The sequence below is a fragment of the Thermobia domestica genome, chromosome 13 (assembly GCF_964235325.1).
Source record: "Thermobia domestica chromosome 13, izTheDome1.hap1.1, whole genome shotgun sequence".
NCBI classification, from domain to species: domain Eukaryota; kingdom Metazoa; phylum Arthropoda; class Insecta; order Zygentoma; family Lepismatidae; genus Thermobia; species Thermobia domestica.
In genome coordinates, this window is record NC_137466.1 from 30,757,468 (window position 1) to 30,770,717 (window position 13,250).

At 35.0% G+C, this 13,250-nt stretch overlaps 1 long non-coding RNA gene across 2 annotated transcripts in view; it reads right to left on the reverse strand.

Moving 5' to 3' along the window:
- LOC145668073 (uncharacterized) overlaps positions 1 to 13,250 on the reverse strand; it is a 51,054-nt gene that overhangs the window by 20,496 nt on the left and 17,308 nt on the right. The window lies entirely within an intron of this gene.

Consider the following 13,250-nt stretch of genomic DNA (forward strand, 5'->3'; position numbering starts at 1 on the left):
AAAATGGAAAAATCTGAACGAAATTACAACTTACCAGATTAATTGGGTGTCGGAACACCTTTCGCCTTCAGAACAGCCTTGATGCGACCTGTGATGGAGGCATAGAGGTCGTGAATAGTAGCAAGTGGAATTTTACGCCATTCCTCTTGCAGGGCTTCGGCCAGTTCTGTGAGAGAGGATGGAGGTGGAAATCGTCGCCGGAGTCGTGTTTCCAAGACGGACCACAGATGTTCAATTATATTGAGATCTGGTGATTGGGCGGGCCAGGGGAGGTATTGAACTTCATCCCGATGTTCCTCAAACCACGCTGCAACAACGCCAGCTGTGTGAATGGGTGCATTATCATCCTGGAAGATGGCGTCATTGTCCGGGAACAACATCCGGACCATAGGATGCAAGTGGTTTCCTAAAATTGCGACATAATCGTTGGCAGTGATTCGTCCGCTAAGTGTGACCACAGGACCCAATGAAAACCATGATATGGCGACCCACAGCATCACCGAGCGGCGCCATGTTTCACAGTTGGACGGAGATACTGCAGATCATAAGCTTCTTTGGGCGTTCTCCACACATAAACACGGCCCGTGGTTGGGAATAGGGTGAAGGATGACTCATCCGACCATATCACACGTTTCCAGTCCTCAACGGTCCAAGTTGCATGGTCGCGGCACCATTTGCGGCGTGCGAAAGCGTTATGGTCCCTGATGAGCGGTTTGGCCCGTGCAACACGACCCCGTAAGTTCATGTCATGTAATTCGCGGAGGACTGTGATTGTCGAAACAGGGTGGGGGAGGTGCTGATTGAGTTCCTCCGTCACTTGCTCCGCAGTGGCACGACGGTTCTGCGTGACAATGCGCTTTAATACCCGGCGTGCGCTTTAATTTTCTTCCGCCCACTGTTCCGCTTCCCAGATGTGGTTTTCCCGTGTGTTGTGTAGGCCGTCATCACCTTGGACACTGTCCCACGCGATACACCTAACACAGTAGCCACTGCCGTCACACTCACTCCACATAACCGCGCACCAACAATTTGTCCTCTTTGAAAATCTAAGAGATCTCCCATTTTACACTACCTCCGTCTGCTGCAGCCACTGGACACTGCTGTTCCACTGCGCCTGACGTAGTATGAAGACCGACCTAAAACACCACCACCAGCGATTCGGCGCTGCGGGCGTCACGACACCACTGCCAACCCATACATCTGACATATTGCCAACTACAGGTGTTTCAATTTTTCTGATCATCATCTGTACATATTCGTATTGAAGAACCAAGAATACCAGCGTTTTCTACAAGTTTTGCAAGCGCAGAAAATGTCGATATTTCGTTTTGTAACCTCACAGTTAATGAGAAATTCCAAATTCAATATGCCGAAATAACATTAACCTGGAAAGTCAGCAACACATTTCGAAGAAATAACAACATTAGAATCTTCAACCGTTTTAGTATTTTCAGAAAATGTGGATAATGAGAAATTTAAAGTTCAAAATGCCGAATAATCATTAATTTGGAATACCACCAATTCGTATTGCAGAACTGAGAACACTGGCGTCTTCTACGAGTTTTATATTCTCTGAAACTGTCGATATTTCATTTTGTACCCTTACAGTTAATGAGAAATTTTCAATTTAAAGTGCCTAATTATCATTAACTTGAGACAGCACGAACTCATTTTGAAGAAATAAGATAAGCGTTTCCTATGAGCCCTGCTCAGTCAGAAAATTCGTTTTGTGTCTTCACAGTTAAAGAGGAATTCAAATTCAACATCACATTTTGTCTACAGTAAAACAACATATTTTAGCAAAAGGATAGTTTAGTAATGAATGATTAATTAAACTGTACTAATACGCAGATATTATGTTACAAGGTAGTTCAATTAATTACGTTAAAATATGACTAAGTATACTGACAAATTACATTATTTTATTATTAGCATAGTTAAAAGTGGATCTTAAAAGGAAGAGGAGGCATGAGGTCTCGCTGTTCCTGTGCTATCTTTGCCAATTGATTTTTTTTTTTTTTTTTTTTAGGAAGTAGAGAATGCCATAGATATTGTCAATAACTTTTAACGACATAGATAGTTTTTGGAAGCGGGGTCACGGCGTCCACTTGCGTTGCCCCACACTTTTACACAAGATTGTTTGCTGGAAGTTATTTCAATGTGCAAAACTCGTAGAATAAGCTGGTGTTCTTAATTCTTCAAAATGAGTTGGTGGCGTTCCAAGTTAATGGTAATTCGGCACTTTGAATTTTGAATTTCTCATTAACTGTGAGAGTACAAAATGAATTATCGACATTTTCTAAGGGTGCAAAACTTGTTGAAGACGCTGGTGTTTTTAATTCTTCAGTACAAATTAATGGCGTTCCAAAATAATGGTAATTCGGCATTTCGAATACGGACTTTCTCATTAACTGTCGGGATACAAAATGAAATATCGATATTTTGTGAGGGTGAAAAACTCGTAGAGGACGCTGTTGTTCTTAATTCTTTAATAGGAATTGGTGGCATTCCAAGTTAATGGTAATTCGGCATTTTGAATTTGGAATTTCTCATTAACTGTCAGGTACAAAACTACATATCGACATTTTCTGCGGGTGCAAAACTCGTAGAAGACACTGGTGTTCTTTATTCTTCAATACAAATTGGTGGCGTTCCAAGTTAATGGTAATTCGGCATTTTGAATTAGGAATTTCTCATTAACTGGGAGGGTTCAAAATGAAAGATAGACATCTTTGGAGGGTGCAAAACTCGTGGAAGGCGCTGGTGTTCTTAATTCTTCAGTACGAAATAGTGGCGTTCCAAGTTAATAGTAATTCGGCATTTTGAATTCGTAATTTGTCATTAACTGTGAGGGTACAAAATGAAATATCGACATTTTTTGCAGGTGCAAAACTCGTAGAAGACGCTGGTGTTCTTAATTCTTTGAAACGAGTTGGTGGCGTTTCCAAGTTAATGGTAATTCGGAATTTTGAATTCGGAATTTCTGATTAACTGTAAGGGTACAAAATGAAATATTGGTATTTTCTGCGGGTGCAAGACTCGCAGAAGACGCTGATTTTCTTAATTCTTTAGGTATAATACGAATTGCTAGCGTTCCAAGTTAATGGTAATTCGACATTCTGAATTTTAAATTTCTTGGTAACTGTGAGAGTACAAAATGAAATATTGGTATTTTCTGAGGGTGCAAAACGTGCTCTACCTTATGGCAGGTTAAAATTTAAATTTCGCTTTAGTGGCAAATTTTGAATTTTGAATTTTGATTTTTCAATTGTTATTTTCGCGGTTTGGTGATGGCACAAAATTTTGAAAGAGGGTGCAAAACGGTGCAAAACTAGGAGATGATGATGATACTGTTAAATCTTGAAAATGAGTTAGTGGCTGAAATACCATTAACTTGGAACACCATTTTGAATTTCGAATTTCTTAGTAATGGTGAGGTACATAATGTTTCAATCAAGGTGCAAAACGGTGAAAAACACTAGTTAACAAAGGTTTTGTTACATAAAAGGAAATACCTGTTCTTAAAGGAACTTTTTGCGCTGAATTCGAATATGCACTCGGTTTTTCTCCATCACGTACGATTTTCCCGTAACAGAGGGATTTTCGGGAAAATCCCTCAAAAATTTCCCTTTTCGTTTATTTTACACCCCAAGATCTTGTCCCCTTGCATATACTAACATAGAAATTATACCTAAGTATACTTTGATTCATATTTAACAAACCCTCCAAGTTTCGTAATAATCGCTTTATTCTTTCTAGAGAAATAAATATGTTTATATGTATACTGTGTGTACTGTTTATTGCACCTTATAGTAATGCTTTCAGATCTCTTAAGTTGAGGTAAAACGTTTTGCTTTATTACCACAAACACATATATAAAATATAATACAATATAATTTACAAGTGTGACAATTTACAATAAACAATAATACAAATGTACCAAAAGGTCATGAAAAGACAATCAAAACTATCACAATATATGAAACTTCCATTGGGTTACAAAAACGTACACTACTCCCTTCTTTTGTAAGAAATGTTGCATTCTCTAACAAGAACCCAACAATAGTCCCCCATCATTGAAGGATCCCATCGTCCCTGGTACCTTTTCTCCATTGCCATTATATCTTGGTGGAATCTTTTCCCCTGTTCGTCGCTGAGAGCACCTAGGTTAGCAGGAAAGAAGCTGAGGTGGGAGTGCAAAAAGTGGATTTTTAAAGACATCCTACAACCCAACTCTTTGTATTTCTGTATCATGTCCTGTACGATTTCTGTGTAACTCTCAGCTTTGTTATTGCCCAGAAAGTTGCGCACAACACACTTAAATGCTGTCCAGGCAGCTAGCTCAGCACTGTTTAACTTGCTGTCAAAGCTATCATCAAGCATTAATATCTAATTTGGGGACCAATAAACACTCCCGCTGAAATCTTAGCATCACTCAGATTAGGGAACTTATCTCGCAAATACTTGAAACCTTCACCAGATGTGTCCATGGCTTTGACAAAGTTTTTCATAAGTCCTAACTTGATATGAAGTGGCGGTAGTAATATCTTATTAGGATCTACCAAAGGAGCGTATTTGACGTTGCATTCTCCAGGTACGTAATTCACTCTAGGTTGCCATTCCTTCACTTCATAATGTTTGTCATCAGCTCGCCTATCCCATAAACATAAAAAACATTGGTACTTCGTGTAACCGCACTGCAGTCCTAATAAAATACTAACTACCTTGAGATCACAACATATTTGCCAACAATGGTCCTTGTAATTTATAAGATTTAGCAAAGTTGACATGGTGTCATAGGATTCCTTAATCTTCACTGAGTGCGCAAGTGGTATAGAAGGTTTTTTATTTCCATTATGTAAAAGGACAGCTTTAAGGCTGACCTTTGACGCGTCGATAAATAACCTCCATTCTTCTGGAACGTAAGGAATTCCTAGCTCCGCCATCAACCCATTTATATCCGTACATACGCACACATTATCTTGCATTGAGAAATAGCTTGAAAATTGAACATGCCTTTTCCTGTACACTGATATGTTCGTTTCTAATTTACAGAGAGCAATACAAGTGTGTTGTTGACTATTGTAAATATTCATTTTTATGTCTTTGTTTGTAGTAATAAAGCAAATCGTTTTTACCCCAACTCAGGAGATCTGAAAGCATTACTATCAGGTGCAATAAACAGTGCACACAGTATACATACAAATATATTTATTTCTCTAGAAAGAACAAAGCGATTTTTACGAAACTTTTAGGGTTTATTAAATATAAATCAAGGTATACTTAGGTATAATTTCTATGTTACTATATGTAAGGGGACAGGAGCTAGGGGAATAAAATATCTGAAAAAGGGAAATTTTTGAGGGAATTTCCCGAAAATCCCTCTGTTACGGGAAAACTGTACGTGATGGAGAGAAACCGAGTGCATATTCGAATTCAGCGCAAAAAGTTCCTTTAAGATCAGGTGATTTTTCTCATGTAACAAACAAAAAGTTTAAATTTGTTAACTAGTGAAATCGGTGCAAAACGATGAGATATAAAAGAATGAATTTTGGGATGGTGGCGTTCCAAGTTAATGGACCTCTTAATCCTGTTGTACACAAAACCATGGTTAATTAAAAGTTCTAATTACACCCTAGTTACATTTCACTTGTTTTAGTTTGACCACGAACCACCTTAAACTCGATCCCTACCATATAGCTATATGCAATTATTCAAGGACTTACAGTTAGTAATACACATTCTGTTGATTTTTGGTTTGGTTTTTTTTAGTTTCACGTCCCATGATTATGCTAGGGCTTCTAAAGGAGTGGTGAAGCTAATGATTATAATGGAATCCGAACCACTTCGGTCGTTCAACTGTACCCCCACCGGAAATCGAATTCGGGACCACTAGACCAAATGGAGGTCCTCACATTGTGGTGATTTAAATCATTGAGTCAGTGTTGTCAAATTCGAAGATAAAAAACTAGTGTGTCCGTGCTCCAAAACTAATGAATTTGAACTATTTGTAGGCCAAATATATACAGTAGAAATGAATTATTTGGCAACTAATGACTTGTACTAATGAAATGATTTTTAACATGGACTAGACAATGTGCTGGATATATTGCAAGAAATTATGATCGATGAACAAAATCAATTCTAGACAGAATACCACGAGATAAAAACAGCCTAGGAAACGTCCTTGTACAAGAAGGTTTGACGAAATCAAGGACAACTGGGGAGTAACCTGAAAAAGAATTGGTCAAGGTAGATAGTTGTAGTGAAGACTTGGAAGGATCTTCATCCAGCAGTGGGTTGATAATGGTTGATTATAATTATGGTCATGATTTATCATATCTGAACCTCGGTGATAAGTCATAATTTCCTAATTTTACAGGAGAAGCGAATAACCGGTTCCTTAAGTAAGACCTAAAGTACTGTTTTTCAAACTATACTAAGTAGTTACAAAGTAATAGGATGCTTTTACACTTAACATTATTACACCACTAGAAAAAACATATATTAAAAAAGTATTGTTAACTCAATTTCGACCAAAAAATGACTTAGCATAGTCTATCTCTAAAGTTCATACATACATACACACAAAACACACACACACACACACACACACACACACACACATATATATATATATATATATATATATATATATATATATATATATATATATATATATATATCACTTTTACTGGGTAAGGTAGGGTAAAAACGGATCCAAAACTTAACAAAATTCGTACAGCGAAAAAAAATATTTTTGATTATTCATATTGCAGCAAAACTACGAAAATTAATAGAAAAGAAAACTAGAAAGTTAAGAATCACTTGTTTTGCCGGGACAGAGAAAATAGATACCTATAGCTCGAATTACCTATATACTTATATAATATGCATGTCCATGTTTCGCAAGTAATTTTCAATCAATATAAAATTTGAACGTAATGAACGCATGATTAGTTTTCTCGAATAAAGTTCACATGCACCACTGAGAGCTCAAGAATAAGCTTAATCTATGTTAAGGCACTGGACATATGCTTATGTAATACATTACGATCTTATGAACTTGTATAAGAAACAGAATGTACTTAAAGTGAGACGCGAAATACACGAAACATCGGACTTTGAATCTAACTTGTTTGGTGATCCAACCCGAGGCCACAGATAGCAAAGATGAGTGCCGTAGCTCCCACCACAAGGTTAAAGAAGTTCCTGTTTTAAAGTGTCAATTAAACACTGACATGTGAAACGGTAATAAAGCATTTGGTCAATTTGAAACAAAATATAATGTAGTAATAATTTACTCTATTTGTTAAGATAATGAACGTTATATCCTGTTTTTAAAATGACAGTCAAAGCAGAATGTATTGGATAATAAATGAGAAATTGTAAATTTCAATTTCGGCGCGATTAAATACATTCGTACTCTTATGCGTTGCGTTAGGAGGTATTGAACAATTTTGATTCAAAGGAATGAAATAAACTACTGTATAGTACTAGAGTTAATTTAACAGAGTTTAATTGTATAGGCAGCACTGACTCTATTTGAGACAAAGTCTATTGCTGAAAGTGAGATATGGGTTACTATTATTGCTTTATCCCAGGTATGTTATACTCACTGATGATTGAAGCTGGAACACACACATGGAAAACATTAACGCTAGCAAATTAGCTACGAAGAGGTACATCACACCATAATTCTAAGTGAAGAATGAAGGCAAAAAATAAAAAGCGGAAACGACAGACTGTACGATAATAATACTTTCACAATTTTAATTTCACACTACTTATTTCGAGACTTTCGAGACGAGACCGAGATCAAGACAAGCATCTGTTGACCGAGACGAGACCGAGACCAAGACGGCGATTTTTGACTTGAAGACGAGATCGAGACCGAGACCGCTACTTATCAACCGAGACGAGACTGAGACTGTATAAAGTCTCGTATCGTATCGTATCGATAACATCCCTAATTTTAACTGTCCGTGGTAAAATTGAAAGGTACAAAATTTTTACTACGTGATACAAAACGTACAAAACCGGAAAAAATTTCAGTTAATTAAGTTGCACTACAGGTGTCGCACTACAGGTGTTCGAAGCTGCCAAATTTTGAAATAACTCCACGTTGTTTATTTGAATGCTATGAAATGTTTTGCTGGTGATGCAAGAATGTACAAAAATTTATAGAATTCTAAGCTTGTTAGAATTCGAAGACATCGCGCTACAGATGATCGATGTGGCTAAGAATTAAAATAGCCTACCTTCGCTTATTTAAATGGTACAAAAATGAAAAAAAAATATTAGTTAATGAAATTACGAATTTAAATATTGTTGCACTACAGGTAATCGAAACGGCAAAATTTTCAAGTAACGACCTCTTCCTTACTTGAATGGTACATTTTTTCTTGATGGTACACAATTTTTACGAAGTTCTAAGCTAGTTCGAATTGGAATATGAAGATGTCACTCAACAGCTGTTTGAAATGACAAATTTTAATACACTTCTTGTTTATTTCATTGGAAAACTTTTTCTTGCTGGTACAAAAATGTACAAAAGCTAGAAAAATTGTAAAATAATTAATATTCGAAATTGACGATTGGCACTATAGGTGACTGAAGTGGTCGAATTTTGAGATTGCCCTCCCTCGTTTATTTCAATGATACAAAATATTTTCTTGGGTGGAAAAATATGAAAAAAATCTGCCCTACTCAAATTCAAATTTGAAGATGTGGTACTACAGGTGATCGAAGTGTCCCAAGTTTCAAAATGATCCTTCTCGTTCATTTGAATGGTACAAAATATTTTCTTTGGTGAAAAAAATTGGACAAAATTTTGAGCTAGTTAAAATTCAAATTTGAAGATGATGCTCAACAAGTGAACGAAGTGCCCAAAGCTTGAAATGCCCCTCTCGCTTATTTACATGATACAAAACTTTTTCATCGGTGGAAAAAAGAACAAAAATTTGACAAAATTCTGAACAAGTTAAAATTCGAGTTTGAAGACGTCGCAATAGAGGTGATTAAAGTGTCCCAAATTTTCAAATGGCCCTCCCTCGTTTATTTGAATCGTACAATTTTTTTCTTCGGTCGACAGAAATGGATAAAATTTTGAACAAGTTAAAACTCGAATTTCAAAATGTCTCACTACATGTGATCGAAATGTTCCAAATTTTGAAATTTCCCTCCCTCGTTTATTTTAATGGTAAAAAATTTTTTCTTGGGTGGACAAAAATGTACAAAAAATGGACAAAATTCTGAGGTAGTTAAAATTCGAATTTGAAGATGTCGCACTACAGGTGATCGAAGCGCCCCAAATTTTGAAATGGCCCTCCCTCGTTTATTTTAATGGTGCAAAATTTCTTCTTGGGTGGACGAAAATGTACAAAAATTGGACAAAATTCTGAGCTAGTTAAAATTCGAATTTGAGGATGTCGCACTACAACTAAATGGACCCATATATATATATATATATATATATATATATATATATATATATATATATATATATATATATATATATATATATATATACATATATATATATATATATATATATATATATATATATATATATATATATATATATATATATATATATATACAAATCTTTGAGAACATAACAATGCAACAAAGAAAAGCTTATTTTTATTTCTGTAAATTTTTCGGTGTAATCCTTTGAAGTGGAGAAAGGAAAAGAAAAACGAAGTAAAATAAAGATTTTATAGTTAGTACGCCCCCCCCGCCCCCCGAATCAGAGAAGTGTAGATTCGAAATGTACAAAAAGTTCACAAGAACTTCACACTATATTGTTATATGTACCTCTTGAACTCTAGCACTTTCTGTACTTTTTGGTGGCATCTTTTATTTTCCTTTTCTCTATATATGCACCTCTAAGGTGCACAAAAGTGATAAAATGAGTGACTCGAGTAAAAAATTTCTTTACAGTGCATTAAGTAGAAAGTTCAGTGCATAAGTGCATAAGAAATTGGTTGCATAAAATATGAATAAATAGATCAAGATATTTAGAATATTTAATGTATAGTAAATATTATGCATTATACATGATTAATGTAAAACAATGATTGAAATTAACAATAACGCATTATAAAGAATAATTTGACAAAAATAAAGCATAATTAAACAAAAAAATAAAGGATGACTAATATGGGTTGCTCTAGTAATGACGCAGTAAATTTTTATATGTATATACGTATATACGTGTGTATATACAGAGAGACAATAAGTTCAGACTTTCAATACTTTTTTCCGCCCTTTGTTTTCAAGATACAAGATTAAAAGTTTGAACACATATTATGTACACTCATGTCCAAAATGATTGTCGCATATCTATAAGAAACATTATAAGAAATACCGGGCGAATTCGTTATCAAATTATATTGATACAACATATTTATTGCGACATTTCTATTGCAACATAATTATTGCGACAATAATTTTGGACATGAGTGTACATAACAACGTATTTTTACCCCCTCCAAAAAAAACTTTAGATCCCTACGGAACCCAGGCCCGGGCTAGAGGGACGTGTTTTAGTGGGATTTTCAAAATACATTACGAATTTTTCCTTATTTTTCTAGTTTAGGTGTATGATACTTACATGCGAGTGGTACCGTTCGAAAGGGCTAATTATACTGAAGAAAATGGAGTTTGAGCCATGACTCTAGGTCAAACACGAATGACGCAATACATTTTTGAAATATATATATATATATATATATATATATATATATATATATATATATATATATATATATATATATATATATATATATATATATACGGAGTATATATATGAAAAAAATGCGTCACCTGCAGACTTTCAAAACTTTCTCTCAACCTTAGGTTTCAAGATACTAGAATGAAATTTTGCACTCGTATTATGTACGTAACAACGCATTTTTCTAAAATAAATAAATAAATAAAAAGAACGAAAAAACAGATCCCTGCGTGAAACCAGGCCTTGGCGAGAGGGGAACAACAATTTTGGAAAAAGAACTTTTTTTTTCGAAAAATCTCGTTTTTTCTTTTGTTTTGTTTTTTGCGATTTTCCCGTTTATGGTGTATAATACGGGCAAGCGAGTGGTACCGTTTTATAGTATGATCTACACTGAAAAGAACGAGGTATAAACCATAATAATATGACAAACAGTAAGGAAGCAGTAGCTGTTTGAGTGTAAGTCTAAAATTTACCTCAAAAAGTGGAAATCCTAAAAGGGTTAATGTGCTTTTTTCTATTTTTCATCCATTAACCGTCTAATAAATAAAATAAAATTTTGAATAAAATAAAATAAAACTTAAATGCATTGTTATGGCGTATTCTGATCAATCTTATTTTTGGCCACTGCGACCGTCTTTATGGACAAAAGTGCTTTAAATTTTGCTTACACTCGTTTCTTGACATTCCACACTTCTCTGCCAAGTTTGGTTAGGAAACTAGATTTCGACATCGATATTTTTACTTGTAAAAGAAGAAAACTATGAAATATGCCTAGTGGTACAGAACCTTCTTGAAAAATTGCGAGGCACAAGGGTGAAATATATATTTTAAAATTCATTCACTGACTAAGGCCGGCCCTGACTAACTTGCAGCTTCAGTATTAAAAGAGGCCACATGTTGCTAATCGTTGTACCATAGGTCCATAATTCATAACCTAAAAACATCAACAGAGCTTGATGCCTTTAACTCTGATAGACTTTTCCAACGCGGGTGGTAACGGTGATTTTCCCAACTTGAACTGAAGTTGCCACATTGGTTACAATTTTGATATCAAATAAACTATGAGTATTTTCTATTGCCCCACCTGCACCACATTTTATCCGAGGCTTGAGATAGCAAAATCAAAATGTATAGTAGCCATACAATAAATATCCACTTCTTTTTACTTAGTAGATGGTCATAAGAAAGAGCTACACTGACAATTTTGTTACTTTTGCAGCTCAAAGTATTAGTTTAGTTATGTTTTTCACTTTCAACGGATAAATAATTACACAAGTTTCGTATTAATAAATGTGATGCTTCAGAAAATGTTAAAATTTGACGCCCCTTTAAAACTTGCCGCTCTAGGCTGCAGTCTACTTAGAATATTTAGAAATCCGGTTCTGTATTTGCATATGTTTAGAAAAACATTTTCATACATTGACAAAGGATTACTCGAGAGCAAGAAAGTTCCCTCTTGTATATCCCACACAAGAACGCCTATACTTTTGCAGGTGTTTGTATTTGAGAGCAAATGGCTAATTATATCCGGATAATACACCTGCACGTGATCTCAGCTCTGATTCCCTGTAAGATTGCTACCTGAATAGTTTGTATTATACTTTAGGCCAGTGGTTCTCAATCTAATTCCTATCACGACCCCCATTTTATCACATCCTCTTACCAGCGACACCTTATAATTTCTGGTTTGTGATAAGATTATGTGGGATTTTTAATATACCTATTGCGGAAATCTCACGATATCCATCTATTCTATTTCTATGATAATAGTAATCGATTTCTTGCATATAGTGTATACAGTAACTGCCCTAAAAGCGAATGGTTTAAAAACAAATTGATCCAATTCATTCTATTACAAATATCAAATCCGATCCATCATACTGTTTCAAAATGGAAGCTGTTTGAAAAATTTAAAACTTCATAACTCTCTTAATTTTGGGTCGTATGATAACAAAAATATGGTGATTTCTAATTTTTGTTTAAAAATTTGAACAGTTGTTTAAATAGTTATTGAGTATTTTAAATGACTTGATAATGTGCATCACAAAGATTGAACCGGACATTGCCGCACTAGCGGAATCACATCATGCTCAGATATCTCATTATTTTTCAATGTTAGTCGTATTTCAGTATGCAGGTTTTGTTGCATTGGTATTTTTCTGGTATTTCTATATGCAGTTCTCATTAATTTGATATCGCATCTTTATCATTTACACTGAGTTTTGAACAATGTTGCATCTGTTGATAATGTTTAGTAGACTTGTTTCTGTTATTACTAAAAGAACTGTATGTACCGTCCTTTTAAAAGGACACTCTGCAATACTGACTTTAAGGCGCTCTCGTCTATGCTCTATCAATCCAATCTGCTTATACGTGCATGTGCCTACTGTCCTTGTTAAGGGAAACCTCCTCCCGGTGAAACTGGAAGTGGGGATCATCTTTTTTGCCTTTTTTCGTCATAAGGCAGTAATATGAGCTAAAATAAAAAAAAAATATTAAAACAATTAACAGT